Source organism: Dryas octopetala, chromosome 8 (genome assembly GCF_963921425.1).
Source record: "Dryas octopetala chromosome 8, drDryOcto1.1, whole genome shotgun sequence".
In the NCBI taxonomy this organism is placed as follows: Eukaryota; Viridiplantae; Streptophyta; class Magnoliopsida; order Rosales; family Rosaceae; genus Dryas; species Dryas octopetala.
Window position 1 is genome coordinate 15,456,317 of NC_141373.1, and position 22,593 is coordinate 15,478,909.

The 22,593-nt window shown below is 35.5% G+C and overlaps 2 pseudogenes across 1 annotated transcript; one reads left to right on the forward strand and one right to left on the reverse strand.

The window, feature by feature from the left end:
* Positions 1 to 455: 455 nt before the first annotated feature.
* LOC147277571 (protein argonaute 10-like) lies at positions 456 to 16,951 on the forward strand (annotated as a pseudogene).
* Positions 16,952 to 18,052: 1,101 nt separating this feature from the next.
* On the reverse strand, positions 18,053 to 21,507 carry LOC147277572 (disease resistance protein At4g27190-like; annotated as a pseudogene). The gene is made up of 4 exons (XR_015124097.1): positions 21,129 to 21,507; positions 19,062 to 20,967; positions 18,812 to 19,008; positions 18,053 to 18,521 (listed from the first exon to the last, which is right to left on the reverse strand). The product of XR_015124097.1 is annotated as a disease resistance protein At4g27190-like (transcript).
* Positions 21,508 to 22,593: the final 1,086 nt, after the last annotated feature.

A 22,593-nucleotide genomic window follows, 5' to 3' on the forward strand; every position in this document is an offset into this window, starting at 1 on the left:
AACAAAAATGATATTCACAGGGTTTCATGTATGTGCATAAGTGATCCCACAAGACAATCAAGCAATACCACAAGACCACAAGACCACAAGACAATCAACCAATACCACAAGCCCACAAGACAATCAGCGAATAGCACAAGACCATTACCTTGAAATGTTGATTGCAGAAGGCAGAACAGAGGATGACCACGACGACGGCAAAGGAGGGCGAGGGATGAGGTACGCTTCAGTGTGGGTGAAGATGCCTGCCAACTTTGGGCGCTGAGAAGACGACAACGGCAAAGGAGGAAGCTGAAGAGAGAGTGCGCGCGAAGAGAGAGTGGGAGGGAGAGTGTGCGCGAAGAGAGTGTCTGTGGTACGTTGAAGTTGTTTGAAAACTTCAGAAATTGAAAGATAAGGGAGAGAGAAAGATAGAGGAAGCTTATAAGCTAAGCCAAAGGGTTGCCTGCTGTCACATGTGCGTTGCACATGTCTTTTTTTTTATAGATATTTAGCTGTTAACCTCTAAATCTCTGTTACACAGGTTAGCTTTTTCTTGTTTTGAAAAATAGCATACTCGTCCCCCAAGTCCCAACGGAGCAGATTTGACTCACCCTGAGAATGGAGAAGCTTCCAGTCCCTCCATTGCTATTGTAAAATTCTTTACCACCAGGAACTTCTTTCCGCAATGTAAGTTGAGACCTTGTTGCTAATGGATGTTTGTACTATTGTAGGTAGTAGCTTCCCAGGATTGGCCTGAAGTGACCAAATATGTTGGATTAGTTTGTGCTGAAGCTCAGAGACAGGAACTCATTCAAGATTTATATAAAACATGGCAAGACCCTGTTCGTGGCACAGTCAGTGGTGGCATGATCAGGTATGAGAACTCTAGAATCACTTCTTTTGAACTTTCTCAAGCTGCAGTACTTCATTGGTTAACTCCCATTTGCTTGTACCAACCTTCTCTTGCCTATAGGCAAGCACACCAATATTCCCCAAAGTCTAAACTCATACAGACCCTTCAATTTGTTCCTTCGATATTCTGCTTGCATATAATGCTACTCCATGATAGAAATTGTTGCCATTTTATCTTTTTGTAAGGTGTTAATATTCTATCTCAATATCATATTCTCTTTTGTCCAGGGATCTTCTGGTTTCGTGTAGGAAGGTAACAGGGCAGAAGCCACTAAGGATTATATTTTACAGGTACATGTTTGTATTCCTAGGTCAGTCTGTGCAACAAAATTTGACATTGGCACTGCATGTTTGTAAAAAATACTTGGGTTACCCTTCAACTAGGCTGCTTTGTTCTTATTTGAATGGTAAATATTTCTGATCAGGGATGGCGTAAGTGAAGGGCAATTTTATCAAGCCTTACTGTATGCGTTTTATGCAATCCGAATGGTGATAATTGATTCATTTTGCTTCATTATCACTAGTATCAGAATGTTGGAGATAAAAAACGGAAATTTTTGTTGCAAGGAGCATCTAGATGTCTTAACACAATCATGAATCCATTATCAAATCAACTACATGTCTTAAAGCAATCTTGGAAATCCATTATCAGTTTACCCCTCCCCTCTAGAAAAGAGTTATTAAAGAAAGAAAAACAAGGATTCAACAATTCAACAAGAAGAATATAGTCTGAACTTTTCTTAAAGAAGCAAGTACCCTTCATTGTTAATTTACTTGGCATAGAAACCTACAGGTCATTCTAATTTACTTTCAATATACTTTCAGTTTCTCTCATTGTAGTTTTCTGTTATTTTTTAGTGTTTGTTATAAGTGGGTTTTGGTTGTTTAATTCTTGATTCCTCACCCAGAGGTAATGTTGCTTTTCTCTTTTATTTATTTATAATTTTTGTATGAATGTTTTATATGTTGAGGAGGAGCAGGTGTATTCTTTATTTTCTGTCATGTTCAAACAATGGATACTGCAGGCAGAAATTTGTAGCTATCCATATGTTGTGCAATTACATTCATTCATGATGCAGTAAGCCTTCAGTTGTTCTTTTGATGATCCACCTTTTTTCTTTTGGATGTGAATGTATATTCAATGTAAAGGTTGTAGCTAGAGGATTATAGCTTAGTATATTTTTCTCTTTTTTTTTTTTTTTTTTGGTTCTCTACAATTTTTTGAGACTTACCATGACTTCAATTTTGTACTAGTTATGGAAAAAAGAAACAGGGATACTAATGGTGAAAATGAATGTTTTTTATATTTTCTCTCAAAGGTGAAACTATGGGCTGCTCTCGAGCTATAAGGTATTTTTGAGATATTTCCATTACGAAACCTCAAGTCAGTAGTAGCTTAAGTGCATAATTTCACTCAGTTCTTGATTTGCTGCTAATTATATTTGGCTACCCACTCATTTTTACCCTGGTCTCCTTAATTAATTCATTACAAGTATGCCCACAAGTTTATGACTCTGCTCCCCATTTGCTTGACCCATTTTTTTTTTTTTTCATGAAGGACTCCTGGGTTAAGCAAACCAACATTCACATTTAAAGAAGTAAATCTGAAGGTGTTTGATCTGCAAGACAAGGTATTGTTGCAATTATGTTTCTGGATTAAGAAAATAATTGATATATTCTTTTCTTCCATTTCAAATTTCAAATTTCATTTATGCATATATTCAAATCTCAACCATGTTCTTTTCTTAATGATATGAAAAAAGTGCATAAATGCAGTTTTTTATTGTATGCAATTTGATAACAAAGTCATCTTTATTGAAGCATCCCAAATAATATTTAAGATATAATGTTTCAATACTTTAACTTTCTCGTTTAATTTTTTCATTTTAATCACAGCCTATTTTATGTCATCACTTTCATCTAATTACAATATTATAACATTTTACCTTTTCATCCATTACAATATTTGTCTGCGGCATCAAATATTGTTTGTTTGCCTTTTCTTTGCGTTTGCTTGCTTGCCTTCTGTTTTTCTTCCTGGGTTTGGTTTGCTTGGTCGTCTGCATTGACCTGCAAGGTCGTCGAGCCTGTGAGTTTGTTTTGGGGGTGGCATTGTTATCAAATTCCCTCCACTTAATGCATGTGAATTTAAGCTTGCTAATTTTTTCCCTTTATGTTGGCAAAGATGGCAGTCTTTGATTTTCGTTATGGACTTGATTTCATTTGGTTTGCAACCCTTGAAAGGTTGGTTATGTCTAAGGCTGGTCTTGAAAGTAGGCAAATGAATGAGATAACTATATATCTCAGGCCATCAAATATTTAGGACCCCAAAATTTTATAAACCCATTGTATATTATGTCTGCTTTTGGCAAGTTTCTACCTAAACAATAATGTTAATAAACACATAAACATGTTTTGAAATCATTTATTTTATCTTCAGGTTTCTTAAATAGTTGATCACATGCCCAAGAATAAGATGGTTTAATGGTGAATATTGTCTATGTATAGATATAGCTACTTAGCAAAATATAGACGTCGCTTAATTGACTTTGAAAGCTAATTCATTAGGTTTCTCAATTCAATTGTCCAACATAAAATGGACATGCAGTCATTTGGGCTATGGCTTTAAGTCTCTTAAAATAGAGATTAGGCTTTATGGTTTTCTTTTTTCCTTTGTTGAGGGGTGCTGTGGAAAAGTGGTTCCACTTTTTTGCCTTCGTATATAGATTATGATTTTAGTAGGTATCGATTCATGATTAAAACACTCTGATTAATCAAACAGTTTGATTAAAATATTCTGATAATTTGAATTAGTAGATCATACTTCTGTATTGCTTAGTAAGTTAGAGGTTCGTCCTTTGTTCTCAAAATTTGCATTTGAATACATTTTTACAAATCAGTTAATTTGTACTACTGTGCGAAATTGCTTTTGACTGCTGATCTTTATGCTTAATCTATTAATTAGTATACGTTACCAATTATAATAACATTTGAACTTGCAAATTCAAATAAAAAACATTTGAAAACAAAAGGTACAATTAGGATTGGTTTGGCTGCTTGGAACCTCAATTACATAAACTTTGGTAGGCTCCTAATTTCATACACTTGCTCCAAATTTTATACACTAACTGCACATTTGCACATTTTATAGGCTTCATACAGAATATTATGCATTGGTTGAAAATATATTTGCCTTTTTTTTTTTACTTTATTTCCTTGCATTGGTATCAAATTATGAAATGAAGTTCATTCTTATCTTACAGCTACTTTAAATTTGGTTAGAAATCTCATGTCCCCTTACATGAAGTTCATTCTTATTTTTCAAAATTTGCACCCAAGCACAAAACAAGCCCCTCACAGAAGGCAGCCAGCAAGAACCACAGCCCCCTGTCCCACAAAGCAATGAAGAGAAGAATACCCCAGCACAAGAGATTTAAAGCCCTCAAACATACTTCTTGGGGATGACATGTGGGCCTAGGTTGTTGACTTTGGTTTGGTTAATACATAAAGGGGTATTATTGCAGCTGGCATCAAAATACAAGCATGTGTATTGGCAAACTGTGTATTGGCACTTTTTGGTACTTTGATGTGTAAATGTGGATATGTTGCAAAAATATGTATTGACACTTTGGTAAATATTATTGGTGATACATGCGGATGTTTTCTTCAGTGATATGCCCTTATTAGGATAATGTGATACATGAACATTTGGAATAAATATTATTGCAATGTCAATCCATTGCAGCCCGATGTGCAAATGCTATATCAAATTGGCAGTTTGACACCCCTGTTTGACGCTCACATTTGGACATGCAATCAATTTATATTTTAAAACTTTTAGAATACATATATTGTGGTTTACAAAACATAAGATGTTTTCTTGTCAATCTTAAAGGATTTTTGAGTACCGATATTGACCTATAATATATTGTCTGAGTTAATTTTGATCAATTTACTTGATATAGTATGTAGTGGGATGATCGAAAGTGCTTTGTGCATTTATTGGAGGCTTGCAATAAAAGTTACCAATTTTCACCTTACAAAGTTGAAATGGAAATGAAAATTATCATTCCCCGCCCAAAAACTTAAAATAGAAACCAAAATTGCTTCCCCTCCCAAAAAATGTGTTTTTATGAAACTAAAATTCATTCCCTGCCCAAAATATTGAAATTCAAACCAAAATTCCTTCCCCGCCCAAAATTATTCAAATTAACCCACCCAAGTTGAAAAAAAAAAAAACACTGTTATCATGTCATTTATTTTTGCTTAGCTTGTATACCCTTTGCAGTCAGACTTTAATTTATGAATTACCACGTAGTTGTAGAAATTAATGTCTAAGTTGATTAATGCATAAGACAAAAGGTCTGAAAAATGTGGCTGAAGCCAACATTTTCAGAAAATTCTACCTACTTCTGGGCAAACCCAATTGTTCAAACCCCAATCACCCAATGGCTAAATCTGGCCAAATCCCAAAACATATATAAATGTAATAAAAAAAATTAAAACCACAAAACATATGTTTTATATAAATTGTAATACATATCTAAATCAATAAATGTAATAAAAAAATCGAAATCCCACTTAAAGATCATCCCTGCAAAAAAATCGGCGCAATCGGAGATGTGGAAGTTAGGCCCATTTCAACAATTGTGGTTGGTCTAATAAAAATTAGAAAAGCTGAAACAACAATCATTTAGCAATTATTTAGAAAAAGACAATATAAGTATAAGACAAATAGCAATGAGTTAACAATCATTAATTGGTCTAGGGTTTACAGTATACGATATAGGGTCTAGGGTATAGGGTATAGGATATAGGATATAGGGTATATGGTATAGGGTATAGGATTTAGGGTCTTGGGTTTAGGATTTAGGATTTAGGGTATATATCTAATTATCTATTAAATTATATGTTTTATATAAATTATAAAACACATATCAATTAAAAATTTAAAACACATGTAAATGTGTAATGTATATAGTTTTAGACTTTTAGTATAAGGTTTTTCATTAAACTTGTTAATACTTAATACCCTAAAAAATTTCTTCTAACAAAAACCAAAAAACCCCCTACAAAATTTAAAATTCAAAAAACTAAAACTGAAAAATTACTAAAACAAAAAATTAAAACACAAAAAACTGAAATTGAAACCAAAATTCCATCCTTGCCCTAAATATCAAAATTAATCCACCCAAGTTGAAAAAAAAAATGAACCTCTGGCGCATTTCCAGACTTGTCCAATATTGTAATTTTGAATTGTATGTCAAAAACTGATTGTCAAACAGGAGCTTGTATTTATTAGTCTGAGAATGTAATTGCCCTTTTGTCTATACACAGTTGCAGTGCGAAACGTTTTTTGGTCCAGTGATTTAGTTATCATTTTCTTGAGATTTGGTTCAAGAAAATTGTAACTTGGATCAAGAAAATGGTAACTTACAATTTCTTGAGAAAAACTTTCCATTTCTTGAGAAAACAAAATCCAGAAAATGGAAAGTTTGGTCAAGCTTGGGCTGGATTACCACATTCTTGAACCAAGTTACCATTTTATTGATCGATCGATCAAGAAAGTGGTAACGTGTTTTACTTGGCTGATTTGGTTACCATTTTCTTGATGTTTGGTTCAAGAAAATGGTAACTTCGATCAAGAATGTGGTAACTTACTATTTCTTGAGGGAAAAAATCAAGAAAATGGTAAGTTTGGTCAAGCTTGGGCTAGGTTGCCACGTTCTTGAACCAAGTTACCATTTTCTTGATCGATCGATCAAGAAAGTGGTAACGTGTTTTGCTTGGCGGATTTGGTTACCATTTTCTTGATGTTTGGTTCAAGAAATGGTAACTTCAATCAAGAATGTAGTAACTTACCATTTCTTGAGAAAATGTTACCATTTCTTGAGGGAAAACATGAAGAAAATGGTAAGTTTGGTCAAGCTTGGGCTAGGTTACCACATTCTTGAACAAAGTTACCATTTTCTTGATCGAACGATCAAGAAAGTGTTACGTGTTTTGCTTGGCTGATTTGGTTACCATTTTCTTGATGTTTGGATCAAGAAAATGGTAACTTCGATGAAGAATGTGGTAACTTATCATTTATTGAGAAAATGTTACCATTTCTTGAGGAAAAAAAATCAAGAAAATGGTAACTTTGGTCAAGATTTGGCTTGGTTACCACATTCTTGACTGAGGTTACCATTTTCTTGATTGAACGATCAAGAAAGTGGTAACGTTTTTTGTCCCACTGATTTGCTTACCGTTTTCTTGATGTTGTGTTCATGAAAATGGTAACTTCGATCAAGAAAATAGTAACTTACCATTTCTTGAGATTAAGTTACCAATTCTTGAAAACAAATAAAAAAAATGGTAAGTTTGGTGAAGATGTATTTTTCTGATCGCATGTCCAAACCTGATTGGCAAACAGGAGCTTGTATTTAATACTCGGAGAATGCAATTGCATGATTGTCTGTATACAGTTGCCTGCATATGTGGTTATCACATTCTTGATGTGAAGTTACCATTTTCTTGAATATAAAATCAATAAAGTGGTAACTTGGGTTTTAGGCAGTTTTGTGAAGTTACCACTTTTTTGATGGATCCCTTAAGAAAGTGGTAACTCTTAGTCAAGATTTGGTAAGTTACCAAATCTTGACTAAGTTACCACTTTCTTGAGGGATGCATGAAAAAAATGGTAAAACCCAAATCACACAGAATTTCCGCTCAGCTCACTCTCCATTCAAAATAAATAACCTAGCCTCACCTAGACTCTCTCTCGCTGCCCTCGCCCTCTTAGTCTCTCACTTGCTCACTGAATCCTCGCCCTCTCAGTCTCCCACTCTCTCACTGAATCCTCGCCCTCTCTGTCTCTCACTCTCTCATTGAATCCTCGCCCTCTCGCCACCCTCGATCTTGTCATCCTCTCACCGAAAACTTAGCAACCCATCCTAGAAAGATCAGACTCTCTCTCGCCGTCCTCGCCCTTTCGTTGAATCCTCGCCCTGTCGCCACCCTTTCGCCATCCTTTCACCAAAAAGGCAAAAAACTCAGAAACCCATCCTACCACGTTCATCGCCCATCATCCATCATCCCAGAAAACTCAGACCCTCTCTCACTGAGTTTTGAAACCTAGAAACCCAAAAAACTCACTCTGACTCTCTCTCTCACCGAGTTTTGATCTCTTAGAAACCATAAAACTCAGACTCTGTCTCGCTCACCCAGGTTAGGGCTTCGATTTGTTTACATTTGTTTTTGTAGTTTTATTCATATGTCAAACTCTCTAACTCTTTCATGAACTTAATATTTGGATTTTGAACTAATTTATTCAGGCTCAGAAACAGGCACTTGCAGCAATTTACATTGCTGCCAAGACACGTTGGAGTTTGGTTTCAGAACAGGAGCAAGGTAAAATTTCGATATATCATATATGCAGATATGCTTATATTTGTTTTTGGGAATTAAAAAACAAATAATAAAAAATTATCTTACATAAGCGTATTAGAAAGCTAGTATTTTCTAAATGAATTTAGTAAACTAAGTTGTGAGATTGGTTGCTTAATTTTATGGATTTCATTTCTGACAGGTTGATACCTGGGTGCTAACTTGTGAGTAATTTAGTAAACTAAACTGTTATTGGTTGCTATACTTGCTTGCTGCCTGTTATTGATTAGGAATTTTTAAAATTTATTGTTAATGTCAACAATTAATGAGAGTTGTAGAGCTGAAGTAGTCCTAAAAGGGGCTGCGGCGGCTGCCCCTCTTCAATCTCGTACGGAAGTTACTCAAAATAAGTAAAACGTGGGATTTTTTCTCTTTTTGATCATCTCTCTACCCTTGTATTTGTTTTTGCTGTAAAGGTTGGGTATGTTTGTAATTTGTTTGTTTGGAGTTTGTTTTTATTTTTTTCGTGTGGTCAGTTTTTTTTTTCTACTGTCATACACGCGGATGTCTAGTTATTTAGTCTTAAGAAGACAAATATCCATTTTAGGTTCTCCCATTTCAGGAAGGAGTTTGCAAAATGTTTCATGAAAACAAAATGAATGGCCATAAAAAGAAAGAAGAAAAAGCTTCTTGACAAGACTATCATTTTTCCTTCAAAAGCATTATTATCTTGCTGCAGTTGAATATTGGAAATTGCCTAAATTGTGTGTTATGGATCAAATTTCACATTGTTAGATATTTTTGCATAATATGTTTGCAAAGAATAAAGACAATGTGTTTTTGTGCAAGTAGGAACATATGGCCAACGACTTAGGTCCACGGTGCTTAGTTTGCAATGGTTCAATGCAATATATTGCCAATTTTGAAGGTAATCAACGTCCATCCTGGGGATGCGAAGGGACTAATGTAAGTGAACGTTGTTGTTAAGTTTGCCCAGTCCTTAAAGCAACCAAAACATTGAAATGTCATAATGCATGTGTTTTGTATTAGGGTAAGGCTGACTGCCACGGCTGGATCTGGGTAGATGAGTACAATAGCTGTGGATTCACCAATGTTTCGGCATCACAACCACCCAAAGATACCAAAGTCTCAAATGTCGTGGATTCATCACAAGGGTCAGCTGCCCCTGATTTATCTCAACAGTCCAGACCCCTGGATTTGGTGGATGATGAACCTGGGAACGACTATCATTCAAAGTCATCGCCAGACTGCACCCCTGCCAATTGGCGTCCATGGTGGCCATTTGACTCATCGTCGTCACCTGGTCCTGATGACATTTACTCCCCGTAATAACGAATGTAATTATAATGTGAAAAACTGGTTGTAACGTCACCAAACTTGGCAGGCTACAATCAGGAGGCTTTTTGCAATTACTCTTGATTAATTTTGCAGTTTTCATGTTGTGAGAATTGCTTCTTGGGTATCTGCTTGGTTATTGTTGTACTAAGACTCAATCTAAGTACTATGGTTGAAGTGTATGCTTGGCCATTTTATTTTATGCATTTTGTTCGTTCTGTTGTTTATGGATGTGAGTAATGTGACTGTGTATATATGAATACGTGGCTGCATTGTTTGGTAAATAAATGACGTATCGGTGTGCATCCTGAAAAGTATGACAATTAAGTTATTGAGACGTTAATAAGTTCATGTTCGTTAGTATATGATCAGGCACTCCAATTTAAACTAGCAGAGGATAATTGGGTATGTTAGACTAGACAAATACATTGATTTAAGAAGAGATGCTGAAATACATATTGTCATGGGCAGGGGCTTGCCTCCGTAATAATATGCGTTATAGGAACCCCAGTTGTGCACGATGATGCAGTAGACCTATCATTCAATTCCATGCAAAGTAAATGTGTCCAAGAAGGAGGCAGATTCTTCAACAGATGCTGTCTCTGGCATGTTTCCAGGCTAGTCAAACTGTGTAATTTTGGATTGCATGTCAAAACCTGATTGGCAAACAGGAGCTTGTATTTAGTAGTCTGAGACTACAATTGCCCTTTCGTCTGAGACTGTAATTTTGGATTGCATGTCAAAACGTTTGTTGGCCCAGTGATGAAGTTACCATTTTCTTGAACCAAATCTCAAGAAAATGGTAACTTGGATTAAGAAACTGGTAACTTACAATTTATTGAGAAAAAGTTACCATTTCTTGAGGAAAAAAATCAAGAAAATGGTAAGTTTGGTCAAGCTTGGGCTGGGTTATCACTTTCTTGAACGAAGTTACCATTTTCTTGATCGATCAATCAAGAAAGTGGTAACGTGTTTTGCTTGGCTGATTCCGTTACCATTTTCTTGATATTTGGTTCAAGAAAATTGTAACTTCAATCAAGATTGTGGTAACTTACCATTTATTGAGGAAATGTTACCATTTCTTGAGAAAAAAATCAACAAAATGGTAAGTTTGGTCAACCTTGGGCTGGGTTACCACATTCTTGAACCAAGTTACCATTTTCTTGATCGAACAATCAAGAAAGTGATAACGTATTTTGCTTGGCTGATTTGGTTACCATTTTCTTGATGTTTGGTTCAAGAAAATGGTAACTTCGATCAAGAAAGTGGTAACTTACCATTTCTTGAGAAAATGTTACCATTTCTTAAGGAAAAAAATCAAGAAAATTGTAACTTTGGTCAAGATTGGGGTTGGTTACCACATTCTTGAACCAAGTTACCATTTTCTTGATCGAACGATCAAGAAAGTGGTAACGTGTTTTGCTTGGCTGATTTGGTTACCATTTTCTTGATGGTTGGTTCAAAAAAATGGTAACTTCGATCAAGAATGTGGTAACTTACCATTTCTTGATAAAATGTTACCATTTCTTGAGAAAAAAAATTAATAAAATGGTAAGTTTGGTCAAGATTGGGCTTAGTTACCACATTCTTGAACCAAGTTACCATTTTCTTGATCGAACGATCAAGAAAGTGGTGACGTGTTTTGCTTGGCTGATTTTGTTACCATTTTCTTGATGGTTGGTTCAAGAAAATGATAACTTCGATCAAGAATGTTGTCACGCCCCAATCCGTAATTAAGAACTAATTACGGATTAAGGTGTGAATCACACTCTAATTATAGAATTAACTTCTATAACTAGAATATGACAAAGAATATTAAAATAAAAAATAAAAACTGTATACTATTAACATACCATACTGGATTTAAGCTTAATTTACAACACACAACCTGTCTCAGTAACTTAAGTTTAACAAAACTTTCAAATTAAAACAAAACTAAACTTCAAAGTCTGTTCACACTTATTTACACAAACTTCTTCTTCTACTTCTTCTAAAGGTTCTGATTTTCAGTATTTGAACCTGCAAAGCCTATAAGGGGGTAAGCTCTAACCAATGGCTCCGTAGGGACATTTCACCTTAACATGCAATCTTAATTATATTGAATCTCAATGAATCATACAACATGGTGCAGATAATATATATTTAATAATATTATAGATGCATGAATGTTATGCTGCACTTTCTTTATTTAAATTGAAAAGTAAATTGCATCGCATCTTCACTCCAGTCGCAACCGAAATGCAAGATATCCTAACTTCAGTCGCAACTGAAGGGGAGTATCTCCCCACGCACTTATGAATTTAAATTTGACACTCAATCCCTTCTCACCACTGTAACTCCAATTCTCAATGAATTATGCTTCACATTCAAATAAATGCACATAATTATATAATAATTAATTAATTTATATTGTGCTCAAATAATTCAAATAATTCATATAAGTTACATATTAGCACACATATTGTATTTTTCAACTAACATTCAATAAATCAAATTTTGCACTTTAAGGTTCCCCAGATCCCCCTACCTTGAAAACAAACTTAATCTGCCGCTAGAAATAGCCTCGTGTCTCCAGGTCGTTCTCCGAACCTAATCCCGTACAAGAAAATCACAATTAATTACGGAATAAAAATCGCTCATTTTCTAATTCTAGTGTGTGTAGTGAAAACACTAAGTTAGAGGACTCGGATCGCAAAACGGAGGCCCCCATCAGACTCGGAATCGAAAATGCAGTGGGGGGGGGGGAATTTCCCCGGTCACTGGAGCAGCTGTACGCCGCCGCCACGCGCCGGTGGTGCGAGTGGTGGTCCGGCGGCACTGTTCATCATCTTCAACCTTGCTGCCAGTTTTTGCTTATTGTTTTCCAACTTTTGCTCGCTGTTTACCCTATCAAATCAACTATAAATTGAGAAATTGAGCAAACTTATATTCGTTGTAAAGCTCTGCAACTCCTATTTACAACCATCCAAAGAACACTCAAAACGGATCTCTACAACTCAAGTTATAAGGCCTCAAAGTAGGCTACTTGAACACTGTCAAAATTTGCAGAAAAATGGCAGATTTTCCAAAATTCAACAAAACTCATTTTTCATAGATTCTCACCATCCAAATCAGTTCCTAAGGCTAAGAAATGATAAATTATAACTTAAACTTCAACCAAAATCAAAAGAAACGCAATCAAATGAATTTAAAATTCAAAAACTCAAAACTGAAAATTTGCTCTCTACACCCCAACCTGAAAATCCTTTACTTCTCCTTCAATCTCTATGTTGTTTGTGATCTTAAAGAAGACTCTAACAATCAAATAAACTTCACCAATACAGATATCATCACCTAAATTCGAATCCAAGAAAACAGAGCATATGGAGGTGAAGCTTACCTCTTCTTCCTCTTTCCCTTTATCACTCTCTCTCTCTCTGTCCCTTTCCTCTTCATCTTTCTCTTTCTTTCCTTCCCTCTCGGTTTCTCTTCTTCCTTTCTCTTTTCTCTGTTTTTCTTTCTCTCGGGTTCGCTGGGGTTATGGGGTTTTGCTGGGTTTGTTAATCAAACCCAGCCTTAAGTTATTAAACACACACACACTCTCCACCGCCACACCACCGCCTCAACACATGCACACACCTCACCTATATCTCAACCACTCACACACACAAAACTAGAAGCTGCTGGACTTGCGTCCAGCAACTTAAATTTTTTTTTTTTTTACATAATTATAAAACCGATAATATTGAAATATATATATATATACATAAATGTAAATTAACATATAATTATGTTTAATAAAAACTAATTAAACATAATAATTAAATTTTTTTTTAACATAATCAGGTTATTACAAATGTGGTAACTTACCATTTCTTGAGAAAATGTTACCATTTCTTGACAAAAAAAATCAAGAAAATGGTAAGTTTGGTCAAGGTTGGGCTTGGTTACCACATTCTTGAATCAAGTTACCATTTTCTTGATCGAACGATCAAGAAAGCGGTAACGTTTTTTGCCCCACTGATTTGGTTACCATTTTCTTGATGTTTGGTTCAAGAAAATGGTAATTTCGATTAAGAAAATTGTAACTTACCATTTCTTGAGAAGAAAAATCAAAAAAATGGTAAGTTTGGTCAAGATGTAATTTTGTGATTGCATGTCCAAACCTGATTGGCAAACAGGAGCTTGTATTTAATACTCGGAGAATGCAATTGCACGTTTGTCTATATACAGTTGCCTGCGTACGTGGTTACCACATTCTTGATGTGAAGTTACCATTTTCTTGAATATAAGATCAAGAAAGTTGTAACTTGGGTTTTAGGCATTTATGAAGTTACCACTTATTGAAACAACTCTCAAGAAAGTGGTAACTCTCAGTTAAGATTTGGTAAGACTGAGAGTTACTACTTTCTTGAGGGATGCATCAAAAAAGTGGTAAAACCCAAATCACACTCTCATCTCACTCTCGATTCTGAAGAAATAACCTCCCCTCACCCAGACTCTCTCCCCCCGCCCTCGTCCTCTCAGTCTGTCACTTTCTCATTGAATCCTTGCCCTCTCAGTCTCTCACTCTCTTGCTGAATCCTCGCCCTCTCGCCACCCTTGATCTTGCCATCCTCTCACCGAAAACTCAGAAACCCATCCCATAAAGATCAGACTCTCTTTCGCCGTCCTCGCCCTCTCATTGAATCCTCGCCCTCGCGCCACCCTTTCGCCATCCTCTCACCAAAAACGCAGAAAACTCAGAAACCCATCCTAGCACGTCCATCGCCCATCATCCCAGAAAACTCAGACCCTCTCTCACTGAGTTTCGAAACCTAGAACCCCAGAAAACTCACTCAGACTCTCTCTCGCACCGAGTTTCGATCTCTCAGAAACCATAAAACTCAGACTCTGTCTCTCTTACCCAGGTTAGGGCTTCGATTTGTTCACATTTGATTTTGTAGTTTTATTCATATGTCAAACTCTCTATCTCTTTCATGAATTTAATATTTGAATTTTGAACTAATTTATGCAGGCTCAGAAACAGGCACTTGCAGCAATTTAACCTGAAGCCAAGACACGTTGAATGACAAATATTTCTGAGCAGGGATGGCGTAAGTGAAGGGCAATTTAATCAATTCTTACTGTATGAGTTTTATGCAATCTGAAAGGTGCAAATTGATTCATTTTACTTCATTATCACTAGTATCTGATTGTTGGACATAAAAAAGGAAATTTTTGTTGCATTGATATGTAATCTCCATACAGGCATGTGCCTCCCTGGAGCCCAACTATCAACCGCCAGTGACTTTCATTGTGGTGCAAAAATGGCACCACACACAATTATTTGTTAATAACCATAAGGACAGGAGCAGCGCTGACAAGAGTGGGAACATATCGCCTAGTAAAGTAAAATTATCTTCGAAACTTGTATATGTCATGTTGTACAGACTTATGTACTAATAAAGAGTGTTATGTGTTCTATATGTTTATTGCTGTTTTGTTTGCAGGCACTGTGGTTGATACTAAGATCTGTCATCCAACATAATTTGATTTTTATCTCTGCAGCCATGCTGGTATTCAGGAAGAGAATAGTATTAATCTCTCTCTCTCTCTCTATTTGAGGGGACTTTACAAATGATACATAGTAGAGCACACTCATAATTTTTCCATGAAATCTAAGACAATCACGCTTAGAAAAATCACTTTCACAATCAAGTGAGGCACGTGGTGGTTGAGAATCGGCTTCTACAGTTTGATGTATGGGAGAGATCAACAACTCAATAGACGGTTCTTTTTGAAGGCAAAGTGGCTGAGGGGAAAAAATATCTATGAGAGCCTTAATTTTGTAAAATACTTGGTTTATTTCAAACTTGGGGAAGTTAATTCTCCTTTCTTTAGGCACAGATGTTGCTTCATAGTTATAGGGTGAAGAACAAGATGCTATGATAATGGCGACAATCATAAATAAGATATTGTAATACAATTATAGACTTTTATTTTATGGCCCGACTTAACATGTTTCTTTAGTTTCGGTTTATATTTCTGAAATTCTTGAAAACTGAATAAATTTTTATCTTATATGGCAGGGGACAAGTCGACCAGCTCATTACCATGTTCTATGGGATGAGAATAATTTTACTGCTGATGGAATTCAGTCATTGACAAACAATCTTTGTTACACATATGCGAGGTGCACGCGCTCGGTGTCTGTTGGTAAGCCATCGTTTTGCATGGCTTCTAGTAAGCCTATTGGAGCCAATGACATATCTACAACAGGAATTTTTTTTTTTTTTTTTTTTTTTTTTTTTTGGAATTGTAGCATGCAGATTGGCTTCTTAGCTTAAATTTAATGATGCAGTTGGTGTTGATCCATTATCTTGCCATTCATGTCTTGCTTATTTGATTGGTTGATCCCCATATTTCATTTGTTGATGATTCTGGTTAATTGTTAAACTAGATTTTTTTTTTTGGTTGGCCTTGCTACTTTTTTTGTTTAGGTTTGACTTTTTTGCCATCAGTTGTTAGATTAGTTCTTAAATGTTTTCCACAACAACATCTAAGGTTTGCATACTATGCATACTGGCAGATAAATGATATGTGTTGCCTATCATTTTTACTATATCAAACTAATTACTGAGTTCAAGGTTTTCTGATCTTAAAAAGAAAGTTATAGAAATACATGGCTTAGGAAGAATACCAAGTATTTCCTTTAGTCTACTTCTATAACAAAATTTTTGTCCAAGTTTTTCTTTCGTATTGTGTGGTTAATTATGTTATTTCCTCTTTTTCGCTACGGGTTAAAAGAGAAGGGGTTTTACTGCTAAGAGGTTTGAAGTCAAGGCTCTCTAATGATCTACCTTCCTATCTTCTGAAGCTTCGATGCAAGGTAATGGATGAGGGAAAATATTTGATTAGATTTATACTTTATTGATAGACTTTAGATTAGTATCATTCCTATATAGTTCTGTCTAACTTCTATTACAGAATTGAAACGAGGTTCTAGATACAGCTAACTCTAATTTCTTCTTTGTTTGACTTCAGGTTGCTTTTCATGCATTGAGGTTTGCTCCTCCAATTTTGGGAATTGGTAACAAGCTTGCATATATGCGGATGGTAACACTAGATATTCAGCTGCATCTTTTTCTTTGGTTTTTCTGAATGGTCTTGGCAAAATTTTGAATGTACGTTATGTGGATGTCTATAGGAAATCATAAAAAAGATTATAGAAGAATAATTGAAGAAATTTCATTTATTTTTTCAATTTCAGGTGCTAGATATTCTTTATTGTGGCAAAATCTTCTACACTCGTTTGCAAGTGATCTGCATAGCCAGAGCAGTGGTGACCGTAGTGAGCTTCATATATAATTAACCACACAATACGAAAGGGATATTATTAAGATAATATCCCTTTATGTGGCATCCTAATTATGTGGGGATGACAAGAGGGGTTAATTACTTCTTTGGTTAATTATGTCCAAGTTTTGATGACTTTGGTGTGGCATCAAAATACAAGCATGTGTATTGGCAAACTCTGTATTGGCACTTTTTGATACTTGATGTGTAAATGTGGATATGTTGTCAAAATATGTATTGACACTTTTTGGTACTTGATATTCAACAACATGTAAATGCTTGATTCTAACATTGCTTGTTTATTAAGTCAAAACTATTACAAGGGGATCAATTAAATTTATAGTCTTTATGAAACTAGACAAACTCACATCTCCACGAAAAAGTTAAGTACATGTAGGGAATCAAATTGTAAGAGAAATGAGCTAAAAGGCTTCCGCCAAAATATATTAGTAGGAACCACAGTTACTGTCTAAATGTATAAATATGAGTGGTTTGGGTTTTGGTCAAATTAGAAACTTAAACTTAAACCCTATATTCTATATCCTAAATCCTATTGTGTTTTTTTATAATTTTAAATCCTGTAACTTAGCAAATACCCTATACCTTAAAACTATAATTCATAGTTGGTAACTTGGTATATAACTATAAAAGCAATTTTGTTCAGAGTTTTGGATTGCATGTCAAAACTTGATTTTCAAACAGAAACTTGTATTTAGTAGTCTGAGAATGCAATTGCTTTTTCGTCTATACATAGTTGCAGTGCGAAACAATTTTTGGCCCAGTGATGAAGTTACCATTCTCTTGATGTTTGGTTCAAGAAAATGGTAACTTGGATCAAAAAAATGATAACTTACCAATTTTTGACAAAAAGTTACCATTTCTTGAGAAAAAAAATCAAGAAAATGGTAACTTTGGTCAACCTTGGGCTTGGTTACCACTTTCTTGATCGAAGTTACCATTTTCTTGATCGAACGATCAAGAAAGTAATAACGTTTTTTGCCCCACTGATTTGCTTACCAGTTTCTTGAGGATTGGTTCAAGAAAATGGTAACTTACCATTTCTTGAAAAAAAGTTACCATTTCTTGAGAAAAAAAATCAAGAAAATGATAACTTGAATCAAGAAAACAACTTTGTATCTACTTTTGCTTGCCTATAAACTTCTTTGACGAGTGTTGTCTTGCCCACACCCCCAATACCGTACAACCCAATCATGTCAGCAGTAGGATTTCTCAGTTCGTCCATGATGTTCTTCAGAATTAGATCCCTTGAAGGAAAGGCCTCATAATCTTTGGTAGATACGGTCCATACCTCTTGTGGGGAAACATCGCTTGCAAAATTGGTAAACTCTCTTTTTTCATGGAGTTCAACAACCACAGGCACCAATTTTGTTGATTTCCTGCTTAGCTGATAACAGAACTTCAGATTAGGACAAAATCCATGGAGACAGTTCATCTTTCCTTGGCCTTCAGCTTCAAAGATCTGGTTTGCCTCTCCAATGATCTTTTCCACATCTTCCAGCCAGTTGTTGACGTCGGCTCCAACTTTTCTACCTTTTCTTGTTGGAATTAAGGTCCTTAACTGATAGCTTAATTAAGTAGTTATAAGGAGTTAATCAGTTTTAAATAAAAGAAAGGTGTTAGTCATGTTAGCTGTCATTTTGGACAGGTGTCAATTCCTTATAGAGTCTTGTCTTTGTGGCTGGGTTGAGGACACAGTCTCTCCCTTTTTTACTTTTCTGTTACAACAGCAAAAAGCCTTATATATCATTGCTTGTAATTATTAGAAATAGTGGAATGAATTGATCAAAAGCACTACGTGTGCTCCAAGAGATTTCAGACTCCATTCTTCCTTCTTTATTTCTCTGCTAATTTCTACTGTATCTCAACATTTCTTTCTTCTTCAACAATCTTATGCTGCAAATTCTCTCTGTCAGCAGCCAAGTGGCGCACTTGACTCTGTAGATTCTGGAAGTTGCTTTTGTAGTGAAACAGATAACCCACTTGGCGTCCAACTGGTTCAACAGTGTACTCGGCAATTTTTCCAACAATCCCAGTACCAATTGCAATAAGACACTCCATATATTCAAGAAGAGGATGACAACAAAGCTGCAATGAAATTCAAATACTGTTGATAAATACTGCCCTATTTCTTTGGGCAAATGTTCAACCTCGGAATTTACACAGCTAAGAATTTGTAAGTTTGTTAATTGTCCAACTAGAGCTATGTCTCCCAGCAAGCATCCATCTAAACACAACGTCTGAAGATTCTTTAGAAACTGAAAAGATGAAGGCAGAGACGGAAAACGATGTTTGGTTAAATCCAACACTTTGAGATTTTTCATTTCTTCAAAAAAGTTGCATGGGATTTCCATGGAGTCATCAACTTTCCTAGCAAAGCAAAACATTTCTAGTTCTTGGCATTCCAAAACTTGAGGAAGCATGGGTATATTGCCATAAAGCAAAGAGATCTTAGTGCACTTTTTCAAGAAATCCTTATTTGGCCATTTTTTTTTTCAATTCACCTCCATATTCGATTGATAAGACATGTTGAACTCTGAATGCAATCCGGTTAGCAACATCGCGTACAAGATCATGCATCCTGACACCGAGATTATCATTAGTGTGCAACAAGAGACAAGAATCTTTAAGTTTTTCAACCATTGAATGTAACGCATCCCATGCTGCTTCCACTGTATCCATACTTTTAAACAAATCCAAACCCATACCATATTTCAACAAGTCTTTCAAAGCGATATAGTTCCCCCATCCAGCAATACTTCCACAAAGCAAGAGCAATGGCTTAAGCTCCTTATCATCCAATTGGTCGTAACTCCACTCTAGAGCCATGTATGCTTTTTTGGTCAATTCTTCTTCTTTGTCGAACTCTTTTAGTCTTCTCAAGGCATCATTCCATGCATGTGGCTTGTTTCTATTTTTTAAAGCCCTTGCAACTGTGACAACTAAAACTGGCAAGCCTCCACATTTTTGGGCTACTTTGGTTGCTACTTCTCGTATTGCGGAATGTTTAACTACATCTCCGGACATCTTCTCAAATAAACGCCAAGTTTCTTCTTTGTTTAAAACTTGCAGCAGAAACTCTTTTTGTGTGCCCATATCAGAGGATAATACATTTCGAATTCTAGATGTTAACAATATTTTGCAAGTCGCCAAACGAGGAAGTCCCAAAGACTCCAAATCAATTTTTTCCTGAATGTCATCTAAAATTACAAGAATATTTTTGTCTTTTACCCTTTCACATATACGAGCTCTGAAAGGTATACTCTTATCCTTAGGAACATCCAGACCTAACTGTTGAGCAATCTCTTGTTGAATTCTTTCCAAGTTTGAACTATTTTTCACATCCAGAACCATGACCACATCATCAAATAACTTTGTATCTGCTTTTGCTTGCCTATAAACTTCTTTGACGAGTGTTGTCTTGCCCACACCCCCAATACCGTACAACCCAATCGTGTCAGCAGTAGGATTTCTCAGTTCATCCATGATATTCTTCAGAATTAGATCCCTTGAATGAAAGGCCCCGTAATCTTTGGTAGATACGGTCCAGACCTCTTGTGGGGAAACATCGCTTGCAAAATTGGTAAACTCTCTTTTTTCATGGAGTTCAACAACCACAGGCACCAATTTTGTTGATTTCCTGCTTAGCTGATAACGGAGCTTCAGATTAGGACAAAATCCATGGAGACACTTCATCTTTCCTTGGCCTTCAGCTTCAAAGATCCGGTTTGCCTCTCCAATGATCTTTTCCACATCTTCCAACCAGATGTTGACGTCGGCTCCAACTTTTCTACCTTTTCTTTCTTCTTCAACAATCTTTTGCTGCAAATTCTCTCTGTCAGCACCCAAGTGGCGCACTTGACTCTGTAGATTCTGGAAGTTGCTTTTGTAGTGAAACAGATAACCCACTTGGCGTCCAACTGGTTCAACAGTGTACTCGGCAATTTTTCCAACAATCCCAGTACCAATTGCAATAAGACACTCCATATATTCAAGAAGAGGATGACAACAAAGCTGCAATGAGATTCGAATACTGTTGATAAAGTCTATTAATTGTGTGGTAAGGTAGGATGGAATACTGCCTTCGATATATAATTCAATTGTTTGGAATTGGATATATATGTATAGAAAACATCGCAATTAATGAAATCAAGCAAGAAAATTAAAGGCCGTACCTTATCACTCTTGTGGTTAATTATGATTGAATGATCGAAGCTAGTAACTGCTCTTCAAATTCCTTCGCGAACTTAGAATGAACAGAGAGCGAGCTTAAAGAACTGAGAGCGGGTAACCTTTTTTTTTTTGCCTCTTTTTCCCTTAATTATAAGGTTCTTTTGTAGACAAATGCAAAGTAAACTTAAGCAAACAGAAGGTGGCAATAACAGGCAGAGTAGGAATGCAGGAAATATAAGTGCTTTTTTTTTTTTTTTTTTTTTTTTTTTTTTTTTTTTTTATGGGTTGGTTTTCTTAATAAATTTGAAAAGTACGAACGTAGAGAACAAACAATGAAAACAGGAAGTAAAAGCAAAAGAAGAAGGTTGCTGCAACGTCGAACAAACTGCAATTAAATGTGCAGAGAGAAGGTACTTAAATTAGAGGACAAAATAATGAAAACATTATTCAATTAATTAATGAAACCTAGTGCATGCTTAATAAGGATCAATATAAATCAGTTGTTCTTAAGTTGGTACGTACCTTGGCTTAGAGCACAGGAGGAAGAATGTCGATCAAAACGATGAATGAGTTTCAGAAATTGGATGCGATGGAGATTTAACGAGTCAACTATTGCACGTAGCAAATGGATGGCAGAACTGAAAGGGTAAGCACAAATTGATCAGAGTTTTTGAGTATTGACTTCAAGTCTTCGAAGACAGCAAAACGTACCAACTTAATTAATCCCAACGATGAATTCAACTCTTCCTATTAATTAATATAAACTCCAACATTATTACAAGTTTATTTATTTAATTTTGTCACCATACTTAATCCCGACGACAACTTCAACCCTTCCCATTAATTAATATAAAATCCAACATTATTACAAATTTATTTATTTAAATAAGCATGTGTATTATTTTTTTGAAAGCATCTTTAAAGTTGCAATAATTACGCCACTTTCTCTCCTTTTACATGCTACCTAACCTAATCATTTTGTCACTACTGCCCGACGACTTCAACTCTTCCCATTAATTAATATAGAATCCAAAATAATTACAAAGTTTATTTAAATAAGCATGTGCACTAATTTTCTCGAAGGCATCTTTTAAGACTCACAGGGAAGCCTGAAGCGCAGGTTAGGCATTAATTACTATTTCGCGGAGACTCATCTGTTTCTCTTTTTTTTGTCAAGATAGTCTTGTTCTGTAAATTACTTGTAATTAAAGCTCTGTAAGGGGATTTTCATATTTCTCATTTGTACCAATTGGGAAGGGCACTGAATTTGCTTCCTGGCCCTTTATCTTATCATTCGCTTTTACTCCTCTATGTGTAGAGTTGGCTAAGGAAAAGGGGCAATTACGTTAAAATATTTAGGCAGAGGATTCAATCATGGGTTAGTTGTTGTCATGTCCTTTTATGATAATAATCAATACAAGGTATATTAATTTGACAATCTCATACTAGTTGATTATAAATACCCTT